The sequence below is a fragment of the Cucurbita pepo genome, chromosome 11 (genome assembly GCF_057944985.1).
Source record: "Cucurbita pepo subsp. pepo isolate OVF chromosome 11, ASM5794498v1, whole genome shotgun sequence".
Taxonomy (NCBI): domain Eukaryota; kingdom Viridiplantae; phylum Streptophyta; class Magnoliopsida; order Cucurbitales; family Cucurbitaceae; genus Cucurbita; species Cucurbita pepo.
The window spans coordinates 13,946,102-13,955,165 of NC_141808.1; the positions used below are offsets into that span (position 1 = coordinate 13,946,102).

The window sequence follows — 9,064 nt, forward strand, 5'->3', positions numbered from 1 at the left end:
ATTCTTCTCGATTCTGATAATGTATCTTATAAAAAATTGTTAGATGACTCCAAAACTAATAAAAAATATGAATAATATTATAGACTCAACCACTCATGGATATATGGGATGGGAACCACTTTGGCCAAAACTTTATACAAAAAATTTCTCTCCAATTTGAATGTTGCTTTCTATCAAATGTTAAGGAAGCTTCAAAGCAATTCAATTGCCTTGTTCAACTTGAGGAACACTAGATCCATGAGATCTTAAAGGAAATTTTGAAGGTTGAAAATCTTGATAAAGGAATCAACATGGTAAGGAATAGACTGCGTTCAAATAAAGTTCTTATAGTTCTAGATGATGTGGATAAGCTTGAGCAGTTAGAAGCATTGGTTGGTAGACATGATTGGTTTGACGCTGGTAGTATAATCATTGTGACAACAAGAAACCGTCATTTACTTTTATCCACAAATTTGATGAAAAGTATCGTATTCAAAGAATGAATCACAATGATGCCCTTAAACTTAAGTTCACTCGCTTTTAAGAAAAGTCATCCACCAAGTACATACCTAGACGTTTCAAAACTTGCTACAAGTTATTGTAAAAGGTCATTCATTGGCTCTTGTTGTTTTGGATTCTTTCCTTTGTACTAGAACGACCAAGGAGAATGGACAAGTATATTAGATGAATTTGAAAACTCTTTGAACAAAGACATCAATATCTTCTTGAAATAAGTTGTGACGGGTAAAAAAATAGTCAAGGGAGAATTTTCTGATCCTGAAAAAAGCGGTAGGTTGTGGTTGGTACAAGATGTTTTAAAGGTGTTCAATGATAATTCAGTGAGTAGCACTTACCCAAACTTTCTTTAATTTACTTGTTTGCTATACTTCGTGATCGAAAATGTTTGTCAAAGTAAGTCGATAGTAATGTTGAATTACTAAACTATGAGTTTGTAGGGAACCGATGCAATTAAAGCTATAAAGTTGGAGTTACCTAAACCCACAAGGTTGGATGTTGATTCTCGAGCTTTTAGAAACATGAAAAACCTAAGATTGCTAATGATTCAAAATGCAAGATTTTTCACTAATATTGAATATCTACGGAATATCTACAGATTTTTCACAATACAAACATGAAAAACCTAAGATTGCTAATATTGAATATCTAGGTGTTCTAAGCTTAGAAAAGTTTCTAAAAATATCCGAAAACATGAAATCTTTAAGGATTTTGGATTTGGATTTTACGGCCACAAAGGAGCTACCTTCAACAATTGGATAACTTAGTGATCTCGGTGTGTTAGACCATGAAGGTTGCACAAACCTCATCTCCCTCCCTGGTACCATTTATTTGCTACCGAATCTTCGTCATCTTCGTCTTAATGGGTGTTCTGGAATTGAAATGTTACCCAATAAATGGGACCCAACCAACGACCCAGTATGCTCTTCCCCAAATCATTGACACTTTGTCGAGTTCACAATTTTCGAGCTTGAAAATTGCAAAATATCAAATGCTGATTTTATGAACATGTGTGGTGTCGCCCCTTTCTCATTTGGTCTACTCTTGTCGGAGAACAAATTCTCTAATCGAATGTTGTCGGAAAACATATCCTCTAGTCCACCTTCATGTGCCCATAACTTTACGCCGTTATGGTATCCCGAGTCGAGAAATTCAAAACTTTCCTCAGCGTTTCCAAGAAATGGATGCCACTGGTTGTGGATTGTTGAGTAGAAGTCCAATCAAGATCAATCAGGTTTGTCTCTTCCCATTTCATTTCTCTTCTTTGAATCGGTACTATTCATATGCTTTATAGGTCATTACAGGTATTTATAGACATTTCTTCTAATCAATGGAGAAATTCTAAAAAGGTTCAACTATCGAACTATATTAAATCCAGTGAAGGTTAGATTTCGATACTATCTCAACATGGAAAGAACTTTGACTACCTATGCTTTGTTCAAAGTGGACGAAATGGAAAAGCAACCATATCTGGGGCAGACCATAATTTCCTTTAACATATGCTACGGTGATCAACTCCAACGTTCTTGTAAGAGAGAATTTTCATCATTAATGAATTTATATGTTGTTAATATCAACTACTTCTTCAAATTTTAGTACTTCTTTGGTGACAAATGACTGGAATCATGTTATAGTATGGTTTGATGTTTTGGAATTCTTTGTGGTTAATGTAACTATAAAAAATTGTGGTGTCCATGTTACTAAAGATGTCGATGAGATAGAAAACGATGTTGGATGGTTAGGGATAATTGACCCGTGGAATTGCCAAGTCCGATAAATGAAATTACATCCTTACCAACTTTATTGGTTGGTTTCTTGTGTTATTACGTTACTTCATTCTTTTGAGTGATATTATTGATTGTTTCTATAAGGCTTAATTAGTTGTCAAAAAATTTAAGTGTTTACCTTTTTATCAACAAATCTTTTTGTTTTATAATGCCTATGCTTTGTTTTTAATTATTATCATTTAAGTTTAGATTATAAGACATTTTTGAAATAATATTGCACTTTCCATTTCCATTTCCTTTTCTAGACTGATTAAGATTTTTTTGAATTGTTCAAGATTTATTTGTGATTAAAACTAGGGTGGAGGGTAAGATGAGGCCAGATAATTTATTGATAAAATACCTAAATTTTTTTACTAGAATACTTTATTCCTAAATCTTATTAACTTTATTCTTAAAATATCTAAATTATTGTCCAATTGATTCATACCATTATTAGGTTGACAATCATATTTTAACACACTACCCAATTTGGACATATCTTGTGCTTGTATATCTATAATGATAATAGATGGGAAAAATTGGATTATCTTTCCCGTTTTATAGATACACTGCGACCTCCCTTTATGAGGAGGCACCCCTTCTCCCGAAGTTACAGGTTCTTAAGTTGGATATATCTTGTGCTTAGTATAATTTTGGTGATTTGCACCAAAGAGGAATGAATGTTGGTGTTGTAGAAATTTACAAATCATTCCTTTAAAGTCATTGTTTTGTCTACTCACACAAGTAAATATAATCAGTTTTTGTGAGTTTACAACTCATTATAAACTCCAACAACACAAATTAATTAGTTAAAATTAATTGATAATGAATGTCATTCCCGTGGAAAAGTTTATAAAGATAATTAATTGATGTAAATCCATTCCCAAGATATTTATAACTATAATTAAATATAAAAAATCCATTTGATTATACTTATGTAACTAAATCATATGCCTTAAAAGCATATAATTTATCCTCTAATAAACAAATTTCTATGATTCTTGTTTGAGAGAAGTTTTTATGGATAAGCTAAGAACATTGACCAAGCAAACTCTTTAAAAAAATAATAAAAAAAAAATTCATTCAAGAAGAACAAACAAAACAAGGATGATTCATCATTTCCATCCTAGTATAAAAGAAGTATCAATAAAATATTATAAAATTTTTCTTATACTTTTTTGTCATTAAAATTTGTTAAATCCATATGTGATAATGACATAGCGAAAGCCAATATTTCACGGAGATAATGACATAGTGAAAGCCAGTATTCCATTAAGATCGTGACTTAATTTCTCCAGGTGCATGACGGTGAAGTTTTGAAATGGTCTTAGGTCGTGAAATAGGAAGTAATATCACAAGCAACATATTCTTTACAGATTTGATAGATTTGTAAGGGTGGATATAAAAGAAGATGATATTAAAGGAGAACCTAGTTGGAAATGTATGAACCATGTAGAAAATGGAGACTTTGTTGTTCAATATATGAAACATGTAGAGAAGCTATTATGAACGAGCCAAGAACAAGAACAAAGAGCAAACAAACCCTTTAAAAATAAATTCAAGAAGAAAAAACAAAACAAAGGTGAGTAGACATTTCCATCTTATCTCAAGTAAAATACTTTTGATATTTTATTCATTGTACAAAACTTAACCTCATCAACCACTAGACATATTCGCACTCACCATCAATTATTGAAGATAAATTTCTCATTGCAAGCTTGCTTATTTGTTCTTGAAAATCATATTTTCAAGAATTCGATTATCTCTATCTTTTCGAATTTTATTAGCTTTGGTTGCTCAATTAATCTTGAGTTTGCACAACTCGATGTAAAAACTATTTCTTGTATGGAGATTTGAAAGAAGAAATATATATGATGCAACTAGTTGGTTTTCGAGTAGTTGTACACCCAACATTTGGTATGTAGATTGAAAAAAATCTTTGTATGGGTTGTTGGTGATGTTGAGGATTGTTGGGAGTGAGTCCCACATTGGCTAATTTAGGAAATGATGATGGGTTTATAAACAAAAGAATACATCTCTATTGTTATGAGGTCTGTTGGGGAAGGAGACAATCTTGCAATAAGCATTGAGACGTATGTAAAATAAAGAAATAAATAAAAACTATTATAAAAATTTAAGGGTAGATCATCAAGTCTAAAAAAATGGTATGCAGTATTAAACCTTGAAAGCTTGTATCTCAATGAACTTGTTACCTTTGAACCTTGAAAAATATTCTAACCTTGAAAGACTTCTAAGCTACCTTACACTCAATTCTCTTAAATATTTGAATTTCGCTCATTCCAAGAAGCTTGAAGAGATTTCTAACTTTCTACTTGTTTCTTAAAAATTTGTATCTTGAAAACTGCAAAGTGATTATGAATTTATGGGATCTTTTAATAGTCTTATACTTTGAACCTCATACAATGCACTAAATTCGAAATGTTTCCAAAAATTATTGAAAACATGAAATCGTTAGTGTTCTTGCATTTGGATTATACCGGCATAAAGGAACTACCTTCATCAATTAAAAATTTTACTGGGCTCGTAAAATTAAACCTTGAAGGTTGCACAAACCTCATCTACGTTCCTAGTACAATTTATTTGTTAAGGAATCTTCTAGAACTTCGTCTTGGTGGGTGTTCTAGATTTGAAATGCTTCCCTTGGACTCACACATCCATATTATGCTCTTTTTCAAATCATGGAAACTTACCCAAAAACCCTGTGTTTTCCTGTTGACTTTGTTGGAGATTCCATACTCGACATAGATTTCTTAGAAAATTTTATGTGAGGCTAACCCTTTATTAAATAGTATAGTCTTGCCTAGAAACAAATTTGTACTCTACCCTCATGTCTTTATAAGTTTATGTCCTTGAGGAATTGTAAGTTTCTTCGACAAATTCTAAACCTTTCTCAGCATATGAAAAAAATGGATGTCAGTGGTTGTGAATCGTTGGTTACCTATGTTAAATTTAGAGTGGATGGAGATTCATATCAAAGGGAAGCCTTAATTTCATATAGAAAGAACATGACTACCTATGTTAAATTTAGAGTGGATGGAGATTCATATCAAGGGGAAGCCTTAATTTCATGTAACATATTCATCCGCTAATCCAAAATTCTTTTATGACCAAATTTCCATCATCAACATAGGTGGTTAGTAACAACTTCTTCTCCAACATTTAGTAGCTCCTTAGTGGCGAATGATTGGAATAGTGTTATAGTCTGGTTTGAAGTTGTGAAACATCGTGAGGATAATATAACTATAAGAAGTTGTGGTGTCCATCTCACTGAGGTCCATGGGATATCCGAAAATGATGTTAAGGGGCCAGGGGTAATATATACAGATTTTGATGACTCAGAGGAATTGTCAAGCCGGTGAGGGAGCTATTGGTTTCTTGTGTTGTTTTGAGTAAATTATGCTTCTTTTCATATATATTATTTTGTTATGTATGATGTTGATAATGGCATAGGGATGTTATCAAATCCTTCGCTCAAGAAGTCTCCACCATATCATATTGCAATGCAATGTTGCATGTAGTGAATTTAGCAGTTGAAGTTGATTCTTAAAATACAAGTTTCAAACTTTCCTAACCGCTGATGGTGTTACAAGGATTCGTGGAATGGATGGCATGGCAGAGACTACACTCGGCAAAGCTATATGTGATAAATTTAAAAATAATCATGATTTCGGGAGATACGAAGGGAGAAAAGCTTTAAATCACTCTAGTGGAAATCTTCATTTGAATATCCGGGGATTGGCTTCTCGGTTGAAGACTTTTACCGTTGAAGATAGTAAAAGAGGAATGCTATCCTCCCAAAGTTATCTCAAAATTTTTGAAGGTCAGTATAGGTATGAATATCTAAATGGTTTCGCTTATATTCAGTATGGGTAATCGAGATGTCCATGATGAGGGAGAAATCTCTGTTCAAATAGGGAATGAGGGAGAGAGCGGAGAGATTTCTCCATGTTAGTTAAACGGGGTTAGAGACGAGGATTATTTATTCATCATTTTCTCTCCTCCATCAATGCTTCTCTGTTAATTGTTTTAAAGTTTTGATAATTCTTCACTACTTTACTCATCTTCCCACCTGTCAGTTTTTAGTGTTCATTTAACAAGAAATGAGAAAGCATACAAGAGAGCCACTTCCAAGAGAGTCCCAAGCCTCATTATAGCATTGAATGGTAGAAAGATGATTCGTAGTGTCGCAAGTACATTTTTAGCCAGCATGACCTTAGACAACAATAATGAGCGAACAGTCTCATCAGTACACGTCGTTAGGGAGTTCGTTGATGTTTTCCCATAGCATTTTCCAAGTTTGCCCTCTGTTAGGGGAGTGGATTTTGAGATCGGTCTAGAACCAGGAACCATGTCGATCTCCAAGGCACCCTACAGGATGGCACTTACAAAACTCAGGGAGTTGAAAGAATAGTTACAGGAGCTTTTGGACAAAGGTTTCATTCGACCCAGCGTATCACCCTAGGGTGCCTCTGTTCTGTTTGTCAAAAAGAATGGGTCTATGCGTCTGTGTATTGATTACATAGAGCTGAATAAGGTAACCATAACGAACAAGTATTTCCTCTCGAGGATTGACGACTTGTTTGATCAACTATAGGGAGCAACAGTTTTCTCCAAAATTGATTTGAGGTCGGGATATAGTTAGCCAAGGATCAGAGAAGAGGATATATCCAAGACGGCCTTTAGAAGTCGCTATGGCATTACGAGTTCTTTGTTATGTCCTTTCGCCTTACCAATGCACCAGCAGTTTCATGGAACTAATGAACAGGGTATTTAAGGAATTCTTAGCACTTTTGTTATAGTTTTCATTGATGATATTCTGCTATACTCTAAGTCAGAGACAAAGCATGAGGAACACCTAAAGAAAGTCTTGACCGTACTGAGATCCCAACATTTGCACACAAAGTTTTCCAAGTGTTAGTTTTGGCTATCTAAAGTGGCTTTTCTAGGTCATGTGGTGTCAAGTAAAGGGATCACAGTGGACCTAGCTAAGATAGAAGTAATGATGAAGTGGCCAAGGCAAACCAAAATCATTGAAGTGAGGAGTTTTCTAGGGCTAGCTGAATACTACAGAAGGTTCATCCAAGATTTCTCCAAATTATCTTCAGCACTAACTCAATTAACCAAAAAGGGCAAGCCCTTTGTTTGGACACCAGGCTGTGGACAAAGTTTCCATGATTTTAAGGAGAGGTTGGTGACAACACTAGTCCTCACAGTTTCAGATGGGTCAGGCAATCTCGTGGTATACAGTGACGCATCAGGGAAAGGTTTAGGGTGTGTGTTCATGCAGAAGGGTAAGGTAATAGCGTATGCCTCTAGACAATTGAAGAAATATGAACGAAACTATCTAATGCATGACCTTGAGTTAGCAGCAGTAGTATTTGTTAGGGTCGCACAACAACGCACACACTCGATCTAGATGAACACAAAGAACAGGAGAGAGAAAATTGCAAGGAGAACTCTGGCTAAAAGAATTTGTACTGATGACTTCAAGTATGTACAACAAGAGAGAATACAGAGAATAGAAAGTTACATTTTAAAAGCTCTACCGAACGGGATATATATATAGTTTAGTTTACTATATATAGCTTTACAAGATTTAACCATCTACTATATATAGTTATTTACTATATATAGCTTTAGTGAATATAGTCGTAGACGAAGCTATAAATAAGAGAGCAGACTCCATAACCTAACAATTCTCCCACTTGGATACTAATCCAGTCAACCAAGAATTTCATTCTCAAACGATCACTACACCATACCAATTAAGACTTTGCATAACCTTAATTTTCCAACATCAACACATTTTATCAACATGTCTATTGGATTCTTTACACCCTCTATCTTCTCCAAACACACATCGCCTTCTTCCACTAACCTGCGAGTGAAATGATATCGCCTTCTAATGTGTTTTGTCCTTGAGTGATAGACCGGGTTTTTCACCAACTGTATGGCACTCTGACTATCTATATAAAGAATCTTCTTGCACTGCTTCCTGCCTAATTCTTCTAGATAGTCTGTCATCCATATCATCTCCTTTCCAGCTTCAGTTATTGCCACGTACTCAGCCTCAGTAGATGAAAGGGCAACGCATTTCTGAAGCTTGGACATCCAACTCACTGCTGTTCGATCTATAGTGTAGATATATCCAAATGTGCTCTTGCTAGAGTCTACATCGCCACTCAGATCAGCATCCACAAAACCTTGCAGAACTACTTTGCCATTGCCATAACAAAGTGAAGTATTGGATGTACCTCTCAGATATCTCAGAAGCCACTTCACAGCTTCCCAATGTTCTTTCCCTGGATTTACCATGTACTTGCTAACAACTCCCACTGCATGTGTTATGTCAGGTCTAGTGTAGACCATAACATACATCAAACTCCCAACTGCAGAAGCGTACGGAATTGATGTCATGTGCTCACGTTCCTCAACTGTCTTGGGAGATTTCCCCTTTGACAATTTAATATGATTTGCCAAGGGGGTAGTCCTGAGTTTAGCGTCACTCATCTTGAATTTGGACAACACGTTCTCAATGTACTGCTCTTGGGATAGATTTAATGTGCCAGCAGATCTATCTTGAGAAATCCTCATCCCAAGAATCTGCTTCGCTGCACCCAAATCTTTCATTTCAAATACTGAAGACATGCTTGCCTTCAGGTGGTTTATCTCCCTCATACTTGATCCAGCAATTAGTATATCATCCACATACAAGAGTAGAAACACATAAGAATCAGTGTATTTCTTGAGGTAGCAACACTGATATTTTTCACTCCTGTGGA

General features: G+C 34.9%; 1 pseudogene; it reads left to right on the forward strand.

The window, feature by feature from the left end:
* Positions 1–1,675: 1,675 nt before the first annotated feature.
* On the forward strand, positions 1,676–6,155 carry LOC147790393 (uncharacterized; annotated as a pseudogene).
* The last annotated feature ends 2,909 nt before the right edge of the window (positions 6,156–9,064 follow it).